At 37.7% G+C, this 19,282-nt stretch overlaps 1 protein-coding gene across 7 annotated transcripts in view; it reads right to left on the reverse strand.

Moving 5' to 3' along the window:
- Positions 1-19,282, reverse strand: part of ADNP (activity dependent neuroprotector homeobox) — a 30,135-nt gene that overhangs the window by 8,426 nt on the left and 2,427 nt on the right. Inside the window, exon 2 of one of the 7 annotated variants that reach the window (XM_022597714.2) lies at positions 18,003-18,074. The exons of 3 other annotated variants lie outside the window; for them this stretch is intronic. The gene's annotated coding sequence lies outside the window, so the exon portion shown is untranslated. Of the gene's footprint in view, positions 1-259; positions 19,272-19,282 lie in introns of those variants that run through there. 3 more of the 7 variants (XM_089897074.1, XM_089897072.1, XM_089897071.1) reach the window with 3 other exon arrangements.

Here is a 19,282-nt window from a genome sequence, read left to right on the forward strand (position 1 = left end):
GTCAAGTCAAAACATGTACAACTTGTGATATTTACTAATTCCACTGATGGTAGGATCACAAACCCTGGCCCAGTCTGACAAAAAAGGTGAATAGATATCCTTATCCAGCATGTTCTGAATACTTAGAGCAGGCAGGCAAAATAAGTACTCTCTGATCTTTTCTATTTTTAACAGGACATTTTATATCACAGGTAACATGAATCTAATGTGGCACAATTCTGATTAGACTTTTAAAAAACTAGTTCGGTGATGAGCTTACTTAAAGTTGAGAATGAGGTTTATATACCAACCGATTACTTCAAAATCAAGTGTGAGTGCTTTTCTCCTTGTGATGCTGAACCTCTGAAAACAGAAAAATGTTCACCATTTCAGCATCATTACCACATAATTTTGAGTGCCAGGGGAAATAAGTTTCTGTTGTCTGGGAGCTACCCTTCGTATTGCTGTGGTAACCATAAGTTTCTGCACACCACCCAAACGAAAGACAAGAATGGCTGTGTAACTTGCCCCCCAGCCAGCACCACACCTGGACAAAGGCACTCACTAATGCCACGGAATGAATGCTGAGACAGGGAAAGCTGGGCACTCAGCACCAGAGCAAATAATAACTGTTACAGACTTTGGGGGGGGTCCCTTTTGAAAAATGAAAAGCTTATGTGTGTATGAGGGAATTGAAAAATTATTTAAATGACCCAATACATTAAAGTAGAAATTTACACCCACTTTCCCAAGTTCCTTAAAAACAAAGGTTAAGAAAATAAAATTAATAAAACTTGGGCAGCTGAGAATTTGTATGGCTTCCAATGTGACCATAAATGTTTCCTACAAAATAGTGTAAAAACTAATCATCGACTTAATAATCCAAATAAATGTTGCAGGATATAAAGTAGTTCTAAAAATCAAAAACAGGCAGAAACAAAAGCCAATGCATCTGGATTTAAAATTTAGTATTCAATACATGAAAATCTGGTTTTCTAATTAATCAAGGCTGTCACTCTATAATACCACTACCATCTGTAAACCACAATCATAAAGTCAACTAATACACATGTAATAAGATATCATGTTACCTCACTTATTATTCAAATCCAAACATCAATATTAACTATGAAAAATGGAAAAAAAATGAAGCCTACCAAAATGTCCCAGCAACTTCTAGAAATTCTAAATCTCAATATGTTACCAGAACTTAGTATACCTGAGGCCAAAAGATGAATGCGGTTCACTGCAAAACACATCCTCAGGATGGAACTCCTAGTTATGAAGCATGACTATGGTGTCCTCTGCACTCTGCCATCTAATAATCTGTGTATCATTTAGCTAACAGACTTAGAAGTCAGTTCTGATACAAATTAGTGTGCGTTCAAGGCCAAATCCATTATTCCTTGTGGAAATTTTATTCCTAAATTGTTCTGAACCATCTTTTTGATGGTTTAAAAAAAAATCAGTTGCTTAATAAACTGATTAAAAAGAAAAATCTAGGTTCGCACAAACTAGGTCATTTAGAGAGAACCACCTGATAGAAAAATGTTTCAGAAATACAAGAAAAGTGTTCCAGAAATACAGGAAGTGTTACAGGCTAATTCTGAAGAGACCAGGCATCAAAATGAATGTCCATAAACACCCAATTCTGAAAAGAGACATTTTGTTTCTCCATTCATTTTATCAACTCTCCACGGGCCAAAATCCAGTTCTTCTGGAACATCCCATGTGAATCCTGTTTCACTTCAGAGCACAGACATACCCCAGAGGCAGCCCTTTCTGGCTTTCCCTGCCTCCTGGATGAGCACAGCAAAACACACACACACAGATTTGGAAATGCCGCCTCCCCCCCCCCCCTACAGAAAACATCCTAGGGAGCCAAACTGCAGCTCAGGATAAAGGAAAACCCAGTTTCCTATGGAAAATACCAGGTGTTCTAAGTGCCCACCCACAGCTAACAAAGTTGTTTCAAGACCTCCAAGTGAAGCACCTCGCTGCTTCGTTGTACCCAATTTATCCACCTACAGTTCTGAAAAAGTAAGAATATGCTCTAAGGGAGCTTAGTTACAAAAAACTTATTTATAGAAGGTGATATTTCAGCAATAGAATAAATCTTGAGTTTACTTATTTGAGTTGAATTAAACAGGTTTATAAATAAAAGTTACATTGCTTATTGGAAAATGCTACAAAAAAGTTATTTGTTCTATGATTAGCTAGGAGGAATCCAAGTTAAAGTTTACATCGGGACTTCCCTGGCAGTCCAGTAGTTAAGAATCCACGTTTCTGCTGCAGGGGGTGCGGGTTCGATCCCTGGTCGGGGAACTAAGATCCCGCATGCCGTGCAGTGCGGCCAAGAAAAAAAGAGAGAAAAAGTTTACATTGAAAAATGTAGAATATTCTGAATTAAGGTTATAACCGTCTTCATAAGCAGATTTCTGACATTTCTAATGACCTTGGGAATTCTATCATCTGCCCCTTTCCCCAGATGGAGGTACCCTCTGCGGAGGCCATTTCCAAGATTTTGTCCATCTGGAGCTAGAATAACACATTCATATGTGTTGGCATCCTCAAAAGCACTTAGAGATTCTTCTGGTTTTTCGCTTATTAAATAAAACACTTCTCGCAGTATATAAAGCAGGTATGTAGTATAGGAATATAATAAGCAAAGAAGGCTCCCTCCTACTCCCATCCTCCATTTCCTGTGTCTATTTCTTAAGCTTTTCTATGCCTGTAACAAGCCAAACGTTCCTTGTAAGAAAGTCTCCAACAAATTCTTACCAGTTAATGTTAGAATCATGGGTGATAAGAAAAAGAACTCAAGGGCCCTATGTTGTTGTTGTTTTTTTTCAGCCCATCACCTGCTGTTAAGAAACAACTTCAAATCAACAGCTGCCTTCAGGGTTCATTGATGTTATCTATCTGATTCTTGGGGCCCATACCTTTCTATTTACTCTGTTAACTGAGGGGTAAGGACAGAGTAAACAGGAAGTGGACTGCCTGAGATTAAGGGGTGTTCCTCACTTTTGAATAGGAAGAGATGAAAACAAATTCTTACAATCATTACTCTTAGGGAGGAAAATGTCTTACAATAATGTCAGAAACTGTCTAGAGATGGGCATTGAAAGGAATGCAGAAGGGTGGGGTTACTTTCCACTTTTGTCCCCAGTGGCTAAACCTTTCTCTTGAGCCTCCCTGGCTATCAGGATGGCCATTTTGATGAGGTCAGCACCATTTCCCAATACCAAGGAGAGCTCCCTTCAGCCAAACCATAAACTTCTCAGCTCATGGCATAAAAAAGGGAAAAACATCCAAATTAATAGAATGAAACCACTGTTCATCAATCATTTTTGGAGCACCCTGCCCATTAATGTGCTAGAAACAGAAAGCTGAACAGGACACAGCTCTTCCCCTTCAACAGCCCATCGCTTCTGGGGTATACAGCAGGCACTGGGTCACTGGAGTAAAGATGCTTGCTTCTCCCTGCCCAACTTCCTCTTGGAGCCACTCCTGCCGCAGTGGAGGTGCTGTCAGTTAAGAGGCCCTTCCTCCACCGCGCATACGACACAGGTTAACCAATTAGTGTTCTATCTCTGCAGACACTGGTTAGTACAAACCTGGACATGTGCCCCAAACAGGGCGGACAGTGACGATGCGAAAAGCACAGAAAGGGAAACACTCCTGTTGATACTGCTTAAGGTCCTCAATCTAGCTGTGCCTGAAAGATAGCCCCCTTGAACCATCCCTCCCCCCAGCTTTTCATGAACAAGAACAAAAACACATGATCATTTTTGCTTAAGTTTTGGTTCATGTTACTTGCAACCAAAAGTTCTGGTAGACCCACTGGGTAGTGGGACAGAGAAGAAGTGAAGTGAATAAGTAAGGGAAGATGGGGAATTTTATGAAAAATAATTATTCTTGTGAATTGGGACTAATAGGAAGAATAGGAATTTGTCAGGGAGATACAGTTATTCTGAAAGAGGCGTTGGCCCATCGTTTCATTAATCAAAAACACTGTATGGAAAGAGTAAAACATTTCGTAAATTCTAAAAGATTTTGGGGAAAGCTCAAACCCATTAATAATGGAGTTAACGTCTGCGATTTATTAACTGAAGTTAAGTAACTTTTGGTTAAGCATATGCTGCCTGATGAACTAGACTTAAATTATTGATTTTTGAGAATGATTTAAATTCACTGTTGAATAATTCAGCCACACTCCTTATCAATCTGCAAATTATACCCACACCTACTAATTAGGGCCAAAACATTAAAGTTTTACCAATAATCCCGGCCAAATTCCCACTCAGAAACCAATTCCTTCCTCAGAAAGCAAGAGTCAGATGGCTGAAATGAAAATCTGAGATCTGTAGCCATGATGACTTAAAACCATATAAATTATAACAATACATAAGACCGATCAAATAACATGTACCTCTTTTCTCACCAAATACGAAAAGCAAAAGTACTCCTTTACACCAAGTACAAAGAGGGTAAATAAAGGCCGAGAGAACCTATCTCACGAGGAAATATCTACAGGCCGAATCTGTATAAGAGGACTGTACAAGGATGATGATACAACATCAATGACTGTGAACTTCATTTAGGCAAAGAGGTCATTAACTGAGAAACGTAATTATAATCATTTATGAAACCAGAGCTCTGCCAGAAAAAAAGGCTTGGATCTAGTCAGGGGCTGTACTCAGGCTCATCTGGGTCAGGAAGATGGAGGGGAACCCAACAGATGAGAGGACTAGTTTAGCAGGCTTAAGGCAAGATTTGCAGGACCTAATGTACCAATAGTCAATGGGGCTTGTCTGTGTATCGCAGTCCCTCTGCAAAGCCACCATATCAAGGATGGCATCATTTAGTCCCTGTTTTTAGGGGCAGAAGAAAAGTATTTATAACTGTGCCATCAGAAAGTAAAAACAAAACAACAAAAATAACCCCCATAAAACCCAATCAAACCTTTGACTAGGCACAGATAATCAAGCCAGGAGAAAAAAAAAAAGCCTCCAAACCAAACTTCTACAGATATTTTAAACGACTCCAAGTATGGATCTAGCGTGGCATTTTCCAGTATACAAATTCTTCATATTTTTACGTGCATTCTTGTACGTTTCAAGTTCCTAATAAGAACATATGGTGCTAATTTAACATGCCAGTAAATATGATGGTGTGTCCTAGTTTCCATCACCTGCAGGCATAACCCTGCTACTTTCTAATATTTGGGAACTGAAATTTGAACATATACCAGAATGACAACTACTGCATCAGTTATACTGTGAATGCAAATCTAGAATTTTCATAGAAAAAACATTTCTAACACTGTACTGAGAGCTAGACCAGGACAGATACTTCTTCCTGCTAAAACCTAAACACAAGTTACTTAGACTAAACCAGTGGTTTCCACCACCCCACCTGACCTTAAAAGGGGTGAAATCCTTGTTTTTAAAGAAATCTTAGTTGAAATATAAAAAAGATAAAAAGTGGAGGGAGGGGGTCAGGTTGATGGAAAGAGGAAGAAGGAAAAGTTCTCCGTTTCCAAGTATCTCCTTGAAATAGTTACTTGTCTAAACTAAGCTCATAATGCAAATTTATGCCAAGGTGGCAGACTACTGAAATGTAGAATCTGGACCTAGCGGACAGTCAACCAAAGCATGATGTTTGATGGCTACAGCAGAATTCCAACAGTTCACTGAAAATCTCCCCTAAATTACAGTTTGATCAGAATATGGTTATAGGAAGCCCACAGTAAGCCTAAGGATTAGAACATAGTTTATACTCTGTTGTTTTTTTAAACATTTCTACATTAAAGCTGTTAAGAAAGATACAGCCTCTCTGGAAATCCTTTTTGGTAGGGGGCGGGGGGGAATCAAAGGCTGGAAAAGATGCCATTACTAGTGAAAAAAAGGCAGCAATATTTTCTAAGTTAATAAATTAGGAAGACTTTCAAACTACTACAATATAAACCATTTCATTTTTGGTACATCATCAACCCAAATTAATATGTAAGAAATTCAGATCCTAAATCCTTAAAACAATACTCCACTTAACGCTGGCGCAAGTATTTATATAATCCACACTGGGGTTTAAGAGTCAGATATTTGAAGTTTCTTTAAACCACTGATCTAACTAAAAATATTAAGTTATGCTATTTTCTAAGAGACACAGGCATTTTAAGAAGATTCTCACGAAGAGAATCAAAGCATCAGTTACTTCATTGCTACCCGTGATGGCACTTAAAAAAATCTGTGATATCTCTGTGGATTTTGAACCCATTAAGTTAAAAACTAGGCAGAAAGAAAAAAATCATTCCCATATTTCTGCTGTTTTCTCCTCCTGCCACCCCCTCGACAACATATTTAATACCTGTCAATATCACTCACTGAGTACAAAAAAAGTGTGGTCACTGTAAAACACTTTCTTTTTATAACCAGCAAGTGTTTATCTTTCCTGACTATTCTGGGATCCAAAGTGGTGAACACAGACACCTTATTTGCTTTTCAGGATGTCACTAGCCCTACATTTAAATTAAACCAGATGTAAAAAGCTTTATGTAATATTTGTATTTGAAAAAAAATGAACCTTGTAAAGTCTTTCTAGAACCACCCTCCGATGAGTGAACACATCGAGACCCTAGAGCCTACATTCAGTCTGGAAGCAATCACCCTACTCAATCTTTTTCTAAAACACAGTCCTGAACAGAAGCTGCTTATCTTTCAATTTCCTATAAGGTTTGGCAAAAGACCTTCTGGATGCCACAGGCTCGGCTCTTCACATAAAGGCAGCTCGGTCTCCTCTTTTTCCTCTCTTCCTCAATCCCAAATACCACAAAAGAAGGAACTGTCTGACTAATCCAGGGGCAGAATGCTCTCCTGGATTAGCAGATAAAACTGTGCAGCATGACAGAGGTAAAAAAGCAAAGTTTTAGTCTTCCCTCTCTTCCATCTCACCAGAAAATGTTCAGTAGTGTTGAGGCTAAAAAAGGGAGTATTTGGAAAGCCCAGAAGGACTAGAAAGAGAAACTACTTTGCCAATGAAGACACACTTGCACCAAAAGCTAAATTTAAATAATGAACATCAATTATGTTGCTCAGGATAATCATATTAGAACACTGTTAATAAAGATAAGAAGCAGGCAGGAAATGTAACTAATTTTTCTTCTGTTCTTAACTACTAACTGCATTAATTTTTTACTATTCTTTCAGTATGGTAATAAAAGAAACCCAATTAACTGAGTAAAGTGTCAAATATAAAACTGCCTCCACTTCAAAAAAAAAAGGTTTTCTTCAAGTGTTTAACCAAATCAATTATTAAATTCCTTATAATTAAGTTTTCGTAGGGTGGGATACGGAGGGTGGGAGGGAGGGAGAGGCAAGAGGGAAGAGATATGGGAACATATAACTGATTCACTTTGTTATAAAGCAGAAACTAACACACCATTGTAAAGCAATATACTCCAATAAAGATGTAAAATAAAATAAAAGAAAAAGAAAAAACTTTTCGTAACTATTTCTTTGGTAGGTAGACTATATTTACGCAAGGCAAAATGAGTGTATTCATCTAAATACAGCATCCTGTACAAAAATGTTTTATCACAGTAATACTTTTGGCCACTTTCTATGAACAATGTGTGAATCCTTTCCACAAACAACCCTGCTCTGAGACTCTCTGCCTGATTACTTTGTGAGGGAAGCACAAACCCCACCAGGCATCTTGTCCCACACTGGACAGCTCTGTTCACAAGTTTATTCTTTACAGTGCTCTGTAACCTGCCCACAACTCTCAGTTCAGCTACAGACGTCTAATTACAGCCACCTAACAGCCTCTCAAGTTTTTAAGACACTTCCTCCTTCCCTCTCAAGACTTCCCCTTCTCCAAGTTAACCATGCTCAGTTCTTTTCACCATTCCTTCTGTTATCGCCTACGCCAGTCTCCAATGAAGAGGCTCCAGTTGGTCAATCTCTGTGGTGCCCTGAATAAACTGTTATTCCAGATGTGACATAATCAGGTCAAGTGGGACAACACTTCTCTAATTCTGGATATTATTTTTAAATTAATGCTCCTAAAAGGTGCATTTGTGTTGGTGGCAGCCACTTTACACATATAACTACAATCAATCCTTTTTTTTTTTTTTTTGCATATGTGCTGCCTTTTTCAGCATTAGCTGGTTTAGCTGATGAGAAAAAGATATGCTATTCTGAATCCATGTCTGATTAGAAGAGAAATAACTATCAACAGTCTTTAAGTATCTTCTCAATTGAAGGGGCATGAACATTCTAATTCCAAAATGAAGAACAAAGTACACGCCTTAGGAGACAAGAGACTGAGATTCATATTCCAACTAAAATCAGTTATGAAAAAGCAGCACTTTGAATCACTGAAGAGAACCTAGGGTTTTGCCTAATCTAAACTCTTCTCATTTTACAGATTAGCAACTGAGGTGAAGCAACTGGCTTAAGGGTGATGAGCGTGTCAATGACAGAGCTGGGTCTCAAGGTCATCTTCAGACCTAGAATGCAGTGTTCTTCCCATTACCCATGCAGATGAAGCTCTGATCTCTGACATTAATTAAAAGTAAACAACTGCATGTTATATACACACATCTGAAAGTGCCAGAACTTTAATACCCAAGGTTGAAATAACCATAAATAATTCAGCCAAACCAGCTCAAGTGGAGATACGGAGATTAAGAATACACACACAGGGCTTCCCTGGTGGCGCAGTGATTGGGGGTCCGCCTGCCGATGCAGGGGACACGGGTTTGTGCCCCGGTCCGGGAGGATCCCGCATGCCATGGAGCGGCTGGGCCCGTGGGCCATGGCTGCTGAGCCTGCGCGTCCGGAGCCTGTGCTCTGCAGCGGGGGAGGCCACAGCAATGAGAGGCCCGCGTACCGGAAAAAAAAAAAAAAAAAGAATACACACACATATCTCAGGTCAGATGGTCCCATCACATCCAAAGAAGTGAAACATGAACTCAGCTCTGAGACCACTTGCCCTAAAGCGCTTTTCACATCACCGTGGATGCCAACAGTCACTAGATGGTCACATCTGACGGATATCTTTCTATCCAAACTGTAATGGTAATGTATATATATATAATTAAAAAAAAAATTTTTTTTTAATTTTTTGGCTACACAGTGCGGTATGTGGGATGTTAGTTCCCCAACCAGGGATCAAACCCATGCCCCCTGTAGTAGAAGAGAGGAGTCTTAACCACTGGACGGCCAGGGAAGTCCCTGTAATGGTAATATCTTGCAAAATGAAAACCACAATTTTAGAATCCTTCAACAAAACAATACCTTTTCAAAAACCAGATATATCCTATGTCTCTCCTATTGATAATGGACCAGTTATCCATTATCAATACTCAAAGCACAGTCTTCTGAAAATTGCTTGGGAAAAGCAGAGGCTTTTGTCATCTTTTTTCCTTTTCTAAAGGGCAGGGGTAGGCAGGAGACTAGTCGGCTCTCAGCTAACTACCTCTTAGTCTCCTTTCCCCTGCCAAATTCCGTTCATTCTTGTTACAAAAGCAATTGAGAAATGAAAACATATGCCCACACAAAAGCTTGTACACGTATGTTCTCAGCAGTCTTCATAATATCCGAGAAGGAAAATCAACCCAAATCTCCATCAACTAATAAATGGTTAAGTAAAACATGGTATTGATACAATGGGATATGATTCAGCCATAAAAAGGAGTGAAATACCGATATATGCCCCAACATGATGAACCCTGAAAATATTATGCCAAGTGAAAAAAGTCAGTCACAAAAGGCCACTTATTGTATGATTCCATTTATATGAAATATCTAGAATAGGCAAATCTCAGAGACAGAAAGGAGATTAAAGTTGCCTAGGGCTGGAGGAAATAGGCAGGGGGAATAGAGGGTGATTGCCAAGGGGTACTGAGTTCTTTGTGAAGAAAATATTCTAAAATTAATTGTGGTGATAGGTGCACAACCCTGAATATATTAGAAAACATTGAATTATACACTTTAAATGGGTGAATTGTATGGTATATGAAAGATATCTTAAGCTGTTAAAAAAAAAAAGGCAATCAGGCCTAGTATAAGATTACAAGATGTACAACAAAAGGAATAGATGTATTTCAGTATTTACTCAAGCAGCAAGAAAACCAATGTTGCTTGAAAATTTTATAAATTCATTTTTAAGAACTATGCTTTCCAATACGGCAGATACTAGCCACAAATGGCTATTAGGCCCTTAAAATGTGGCTAGTCTGAACTGAATTGAGGTGCTTTAAACTTTTATTGTGCTACCCTCACCGCCATCCATCTCCACAACTCTTTTCACCTTGCAAAACTGAAACTTATCTCCATTAAACAGTAACTCCCCATTTCTCCCCGCCCATCTGCACCTGGCAACCACCACTCCGTTTTGCCTCTATGATTCTGACTACTCTAAGTACTTCACGTAAGTGGAATCAAAGTATCTGTCCTTTTGTGACTACTTATTTTACCTAGCAATGCCTTCAAGGTTTATCCAGTTGGAGCATCATGTCAGACTTCCCTTCCTTGTACGGCTGAAAAATATTCCATGCTATGTATATATCACATTTATCCATTCACCTGTTGGACACTTGTTCCGCCTTCAGCTATTGTGAATAATACTGCTATGACCATGGGTGTACAAGTATCTCTTCAAGACACTGCTGCTGGATCACATGGTAATTCTGTGGTTCTACCATTTACACTCCCAACAGTGTACAGTTCCAGTTTCTTCACATCCTCACCAACACTTTTTTTTTTTAACACTAACCATCTTAATGGGTGTGAGATATATTTTCATTGTAGTTTTAGTTAGCATTTCCCTAATGACTAGTGATGTTGAGCATCTTTTCACGTGCTTTTGGGCCATTTATACATCTTCTTTGCCCATCTGAGATATGCTTTTTTTTTTTTGAGATATGCTTTTAAGCATAAAATATACTTGGGATTTCCAAGACTTAGTATGATAAAAATGCAAAACATCTCATAAATACCCTTCCAAAAATAGACTACATGTTGAAATGACAATACTTTGGATATATTGGATTAAAAATTAAAATTAATTTTACTTTTTATTTTTAAAAACGTAGCTACTGAAAACATGGATAAACCTCAAAGATATTATGCTAAGCAAAATAAACCAGTCACAAAAAGACAAATATTACATGATTACACTCATATGAGATACTAAAAGTAGTGAAATTCATAGAGACAGAAAGTAGAAGGTGGTTGCCAAGGGCTGGTGGGGAGGGGAGAATGGGGATTTACTGTTTAATGGGAGAGTGTTTCTGTTCTGCAAGATGGAGACAGTTCTGGAGATGGATAGTGGTAACTGCTGCACGACAATGTGAATATACTGAATGTCACAGAACCGTATACTTAAAAGTGGTTGGTTAACATGATAAATTAATTTTACGTTATGTGTATTTTACCACAATTAAAAATAAAGTTAAAAAAAAAGTGGCTACTAGAAAACGTAAGACAAGAGTAGTGAATATGGAACCAGATAAGGCTGCTTGTAATTTTATCAGCAGGGCAATCTGGGTTCAAAATCAGAGACATTTATCACTGATGGGTCTCTTTGCCAAAACTATGAATATTAAGCATCTGTTAAGACTGTTTAAGATTCCTTTGAACAGGATAGATCCTCTAGAGCAAGTCCTGGATGTAGCAGAACAACTTTGAAGGCCTTTACAAATTTCCAGACCATTTTGGACAATTTTAAACGAGTGATTCTATGGTAATATATCAACAGCCCCCAAACTGTTAAGCACTTAAAAAAAAAAAAAATCTTAGTAGAGAGTTCACCTTCCTGGCAAATCTGCTCCACTCCAAGAGGCCAGGAACAGAGGAATATATCACTTTTGTCAACGTCAAAGGCCCAAATTCACTCTGCCTTAATTAATAGTTTAATCCAGCTAGAGTTACTTTAATGAATTCAATTATTTTTAATTTTGCAAAACTGAAATGATTCTAGAGCATGAAGCAGCAGTACAGAAATGATTTTCACAGAATTTCCATGTATTAAATTTTCAAATCACCTCAAGTTTCTTTCAAACAGTTACAGGATAGAACTGTAAAAGGGGAGAGGTCCCAGGAAAAATAAAACAGGAAGCCTTTTCAAAGGTAACAGAAAGATGAAAAATTTAATTTTAGTCCTTTACGCAAGTTTTATTTTCTTTCATGTTGGTGTGGTTCATTAATAACAAACCAAGAATCTAATGGGAAATAAAAAGCCTGGTTCACCACATTATCAATCACCAAAATTACAATGACTCTGTGACTTAAAAGTTTTATTTTAAATGCTCATCACAGGTGATCTCAAGAGATTTAGTAAAATATGACCTGAAAGTATAATTCATACAACTGGTAAAGAGATATTTATGTCTTTAAATTAGAATCACTATGAATCATTTTTCAGCGCAGATTAATTGTCCTTATCTCAACTGATAGGCTAAATAGAACCCTTAAAATATGCAGGAGGACAAGGATGCCATCTCACTATTCAAGGCAAAGAATGTCCATTACAAGGACCCTGACTGGTTTTTTTCCCCTGCTATATTCTCTAACACGTTCTTCATTGGCTGGCACATAGCAGGCACTCAGTAAGTGTAGAATGAATGAACAGTCCCTGCCTACAAAGGTCTTATAGAGATGACACCCCATAAATATATACAGGATAGGATGCAATATGTCAGATGTGTCACAAACTAGATGCTCTGAGGCTTTGTAAGAGGGACAGTTCATTCTCAGCAGGGGCAGTCAGGAGAGGGCGGAAGTAGCTGTTGAGCTGCGGCCACTATGTTAGGTTGGAGAATCTGCACTCACTGCAAAAAAAAGTCTCACTAGCACAGTTCCAGAGGTGGAAAAGCAGAGTTTTAGGAACTACTGCAGAGAGTCAGAATGGCTGCTGTGTCAAGCTTCTGAGTAGTAATAAATGACAAGGCTGGAAAGGCAGGATGGGGATAGAATGGAGGCCTTGAGTGTGAAGCTAGAGCCTGCTGCCATGTCTAGCAGGCACTGAGGAGATGTTGCAGTTACTGGAGTAGAGAAGTGATACAATTTTAATGGCGCTTTGAGAGAATTAATCTGGTTGTGTTTGGCAGGTCCCATTAAAAAAGGTCTGGAGTAAGTAGATTAAGTAGAAGAGTGGATACCAGACCTAGCCATTGTGACAATCACTTGAGGGAGCTTACACCCATTCCAGACCTACCTACTCAATCTGAAACATCTGCAAAATAGCCAGAACTTTAGGTATAAGGTAACAAGATACTGAAATGACAGCACAAGGACGGGGAGAAAAAGTTTAAGTATAAAGCCTATAGCCAACATCAAAATTTGTGTTTTCCAGTAGGACTACACTGGTTTCATGACCAAATATTTAGGTTACCTCTCAGCCACGTGTAAAGATTTTTTCCCTCATAACTTTAAACTTCTATAATAAGTAGGGTGACATAGTACAGTAAAGCTTTCCCCTGCTAGAAAAGATGGTACAATGTAGTAAGAAAGAATACAGCTCTAGAGCTGGACAGATCTGTGTTTAAATCCTTGCTCTGCCACTTACTAGCTTTGTGACTCTAAAAATCTTACTTTACTTCTGGAGGTCTGTCTCCTATGGTATAACCAGTATAACACCATTCTACTGTTCAAATGTCAGAAGGATTAAATAAGATGATGCCAATTAATACTTAAAGCAGTTATTATTATTATTACCTTAAACCAGGTCAGATACTGGAGCAATCACTCTGAAATTTATGAGTTCATACCAGGATATAATCTGTTAAAAAGCACAGACTATCATTATTCCTGAGAATCAGATGTGGTTGCCACACATCTGTTCCCGTACACATTACAATGTGCATTTATACTTACACGTAAGAGTGTTTTTTATATATTTGTGTAAGCCATTCATGTTAGAGTTAGCATATTAACTTTACAAGCTCTGTGGCACTTATAACGGTTATGCAATAGAACATTCGCAAGTACCCAAAATAAACCTAGGTGACTTAGAAATATAAAGGTGTGACCTAGAGTCTGCTTATTAAATATATATATATTTATATAATATAAAATTTGGGTTACTTCTCTTTTAAGGCTTTCAGACTAAAAAACTAGTGCCTACAACTAGGAACTGTTATTATGGCTGCTGCTTATCCTGTTGCTTTTGAGTATTTAGATTTCAGACAAGAACCCTAGCTGTGACCACCAGAACTTCTAGAACACTAATGGAACCAACGGTTTTCAGGGTGTACTTCTCAGAGTGTGCTGAGAGACTGTAAGAGATATATACAGATGGAGGGGAAGTTGACATTTAAGGGACAATGTGAAAGCTGCCCCTTTAATCAGTTTTATATACTACAGTTCACATAAAATTTTATTTGAAAGGGGGAAAGATACCTCACTACTTAAAAAAGGACAAAAAGGATTGAGAACATCTCTAACATCCCAATCTAGCCTCAGGGAGACTGTGAGATGGGAAGCATTTCCCAATTTACTCCATTTTAAATAGGCATTCCAGCAAGACACACTGTGGGAGTGATTCCAACACCATGCTGCCTACATAAGAACTCCATAGGCTTAGTGCTGCTTGCTGTCAATACAGGTGAACAACCTGGCTTAAGAGAAGTGTGAAAAAGGGAAATCAATTAACGAGCAGGCCTAAGAGAACATCCAGATATGTCCATTTATAATCATTCCAGAAGCATGCTACTGCTTCATCTAAATGGCCTAAGACAAAAAGTAGGTTATTTTCAATCCCTTAATAAGTGTTCCATGCTGTCTCAAAACTACTCAAAATAATTTTCCCATAGTAATGGGAAATATATTTTTCTCACCATTCTTGAGCAACAAAATATGTAATTTATTTGAATCACCTTCTCACGTTTTTCTAAGCTATCTCCTAGAGTCAAGGCTTAAGCGAAAGCATTATTCTTAGAGCAGGTTTTGCCACTTGATGGCTCAATCCTTACATTTTCCACAGAAGTTTTATTTATATTTTTCTGATCTCAAACCAGGATTCTAAGCACTCCCTGCATTAGGACACACCCAGTCTCAGTTCATATCTTTCACAAGAGCAAGAATTCTAATTGTTGACTTAAACGTACATTTAATAAATTCCACCACATTTCCACTAGACAGAAGTTTCTTCAGACATATCAGGTTTCCAGAGACCACTCATATAGGTCCTCAATTGTTGTCAGCTCCCATCAGAAAAGGAAAGCCTTACAGATTTTCAAGAGAAGCACAGGTTTCCACAAGCTCTTAAATGGGGCATAGAGGGTTCAGAAAAAGAAAAGGCAGAGGGCAAAAGCCAGCAATTATCTGTCTAAGCAAAAATAACTGCTCAGAGGAGAGAAGGAACAAGACTGCCCTAAACCAAAACACTGGGGAAAGCAATGGACCATAAACAAACTTTCTTTTTAGATCCTTATACAGGCAACTTCAAACCTTATACAGTTGCTACTTCAACTAACTACCACCAGCACAATTCATTGGTAAAGAAGCTAGTGAAGCTAACTGCTTTAACTGCGGAGCCCACTTGGGATCCTTGGCTGTTAGCTAACATCCAAGCACAAAACATCACTAAGAAGTTATGAAGCACTCATGTGGGTCTTCATTAGCCAAACAGCTCACAGGGGCCCTATAAAAGCCTGTGTTCCAAACACAGACCTGGGAACCAGCCCAGACATATTCCATGGCTCACTTCATCACTGCACACGGTAGTGCCTTGATTTCCCTACTTGTGAAATCAGTCCTGAGAGAACTGAGAATGGTTTATGAAGTGCTTAGAAAAATGACACCAGTATTATTATAATACCATAAAGGCCAGCAAGGGGGCCTGTACACTTATAGTTCATCCTTATTAAAGACATCAACCAAGTCATATGAGAAGTAACAAACACAAACAACCCAAAGCTAAGTGACTCAAGTACAAATCTATACCCTTACTGGAAAAGGAATGAGGGTGTGGAGGGATTTATTTTTAATTCTAAGAGATGGTCAATGCAGGAGTCTCTTACAGATCATGTGCATGTTTTTGAATGATAACTCAATCTTAAACTGTGGCATATGTTCAGGGCAGCCTTCCCTTGGTAATTCTATTCAAAGTCTTTTATGCTCTTCTCTTAATTTCCAAACCTTTATTTCTGGAACACTGCTAAAATTCTTGAGATATCAGGATTTCTCTCGCTGCTGTCTTGGAACTAAGCTAGGGATCAATAAAACCAAAGAGGACTGTGAGTGCATCTCAAAGAAGTCCCAAAGGCAAAGGACAGGAACACATACGTGGAGATGAGAACCAAGCACGGAAACAGTGAGAAGAATTTTGCATTTTACGCGTATTAGAACAAAAATGTGCACCCCTAAATCAAAACTCACTTTACATAGTTGGCTCACATTTTATCCGTGACTTCCTATATATACACGCATATCCCCATATAATCAAGTTGATATATATATATCCCAATCTAAGAGGCCTGTTAATATGTTGAGAGCCTTCTCTTTCCAGGGAGGCAGAATGTGGATTCTCATTTAAGCCGACCTCGAAACTGGCAGATATCAAAGGTAGGTCATGACCAAAACAAAGGTATAAGGGGTACTAAGACCGTAAGAGACTGAGGGAGCACAATCATCCTTCTCCTCACTTTCTAATGGACAAGATCAGGCAAACAAACAACAACAACAAAAATGCAGTCACATGGAACTGTGGCCACTCATGCTGGGCAAAACATGGGTGGCTGTTCTTATAAAGTGTCTCAACGATCAAGGTGGAAAGTGCCAACATGTAAACGAGAAACAGCCTCTACATTCAAGATACCAATTCAGTTAATTAGTGTGGGGCTTTGGTTCATACCAGTTTCAAATGCCAAGTTTCCAAACTAACAACATAAAATGTATATGCACATCAGCCAAACATGGCATTTGCTCCAGACTTAATACCACAAGTTCTCACAAAACTAGGGGAGGAAAAAATTTTGTAAGTTCATGTGATGCTAATAACACATCAAGCTCTGTGAATCTAACTAAAATTATTTACATAGGTGAGCAACATTTTTCTTAATGTTCATGCCTCTTAGGCAAGTAGATGAAAGTTACACTCTTGTGGAAAATATTTCACCTTCTGGAAGACATAACAGACTTTATGACATTCTTTAAAAGTGAAAGTCCTTTGGAAGTCTAGGTTGAACAAGTAGCTCATTACACAACAGTACTGGGCACCTTGATGTAAACTACAAATTAGGTTCTAATAAGAATTTCAAAAAAAACCGTTTGTAGTTTCACATCATTTTTAAGAAGTTTATCTAAGATTTAAACAGAGTAAAAAAAACTCCGACATTTGATTTTTTTCTCTGCACAAATGTATTGTTTCCAAACATTATCTCCAATATTTGCACCTTTTATTTGTATTTAATGTCATTTCAACACTAAAAAAGTGAACTGTATTTTATGTATACACCCACCCAGCCATTAACAAAATCAAGGTCTACTACAACTTATGCAATTTGTTATTTATGCATGGTTCTCAAAAGAAAAAATACTACTTAAATTCTGAAGTTTTTCTTTTTTTCCCCTAAGGTAGGGATCCCTACTTGCTCCTTTATAACAGAATAGCTCTATGTTCCTTGTTAAACTGAAATTTTCACAATTAAATGTGAAGTCGCAAAATGTGTACATCACCTTAAATATATTAACCACCAGATTGCTAAATATTTAACATTTCACAATTCTAAAAATTATTTTTAACATCTTCCAAAATTTATAAGCAGTTACTTTAATATATAATGTACCTAATATAATTATGCTTTCAGCAATCAAATATAAATAATAAATGTAGGCATGTATGCTAATAATAAAAATCAAAATTCATTTTTACTTGATAAAAGCCTACTGATTATTTGGGAGCAAGTACATGTTCATGGAAAGGTTTGTTCTGATCAGAGAATGTTCAAGGTTTTTAGAAGCTTAGCAACTCTTGACACTGGGTCATCAAAATAACAATAATCAAGAACTTACTTGACACTTAGTCTGTTCAACATGGTGGCGTTTTATTTTTAATATAAATAGTATTAGAACTTTTCCTGCACTCTGGTTTAAGGAAAAAAAGAGAAATTTAAGCAAAACAAATTCACAATGGATATGTTTAAAATCAATGACTTTCAGAATAAACAGGAACAAGGGTCTTTAGAGATTCATAGCCCAATCTCCTCTATTTCCTACACAGAGACTATAAGAGCCAAAAAGCAAAGATTTAGTTAGTTCGAAGTATAGCAGCCTCTAATAAGGCAGTGTTAGGAAATTTTCAACAAGGGCCAAGACAAAGAAGGAACTTCTACTTAAAGTTCAATTAAATATAATACCCATTCCCCACCCTCTAGTTAATTGAGGCTTTTTAATGAACCCTCACAGTTTACCTAAATTCCAGCCTTCAAGTCCAATTGTTCGACCTTTTTTCTTTTCTTTTTTTTTGGTGGGAGGGAGAGGGAATGCCAAAATCAGGGAACATTTGAAAGTGCAGAATATATGCTTTTTAAGAGCTCACAGTAAGTTTTCCCATAGGGGAAAAATGGCTATTACCACTAAGGACATCGGTTAACATTATATCTTACGTATAATTTGCTAAATCAAACGAAAGCACCTTCACAAACTTCACCTCCAACACACCCTCAAAGAAATGCTATTCATATTACTCATTTAAAAAGTCGTATAATTCTATATCAAACACAAATTCAAGTCAAAATTATATCTACTTAATACTAAAAAGTATTTAAAGATTACAATACCCTTTAAATTATATATCTGATTCTTCTGATTACTAAACAAATTGTAAAAGCAATTAGTTAAGTCTCTAGTGGAATACCTGAACCAAGCTGCCTCCTTTTCACTCACCAAAATGTTACTTGGTAGCAAATGTCCAATGCAAATTCTCCCCTAAGCACCAACTGGTTATGTATCAAAGAATACACCAGTTCATTTTCCCATAAATTTATCTTGGTGTTATCTTTATAAAATACCTGCAACAAAGTCTTAAAAGTACCCTTAAGTATCAACAACCACTATCCATCTTTGGTAGCAAGTACCTGTTCATGGAAAGGCCTGTTCTGATCAGAGAATCTTTAAGGTTTCTAAATGCTTAGCAACTCTTGAGATTGGGTCATCAAAACAGCAGTAATTGAATACTTAACATATTTTATACACAAGAGTGCAGAATGCAAACGATTAAAACAATATTAGCAACTTCAAAATTTTCTCTTAAACAAGGCACAAGTCATTTCTCTGTTCAGAACCCACATCTG

The sequence above is a fragment of the Delphinapterus leucas genome, chromosome 15 (genome assembly GCF_059928025.1).
Source record: "Delphinapterus leucas isolate spDelLeu-1000000601 "Yukka" chromosome 15, BTC_Dleu_Yukka2, whole genome shotgun sequence".
Lineage (NCBI taxonomy): Eukaryota > Metazoa > Chordata > Mammalia > Artiodactyla > Monodontidae > Delphinapterus > Delphinapterus leucas.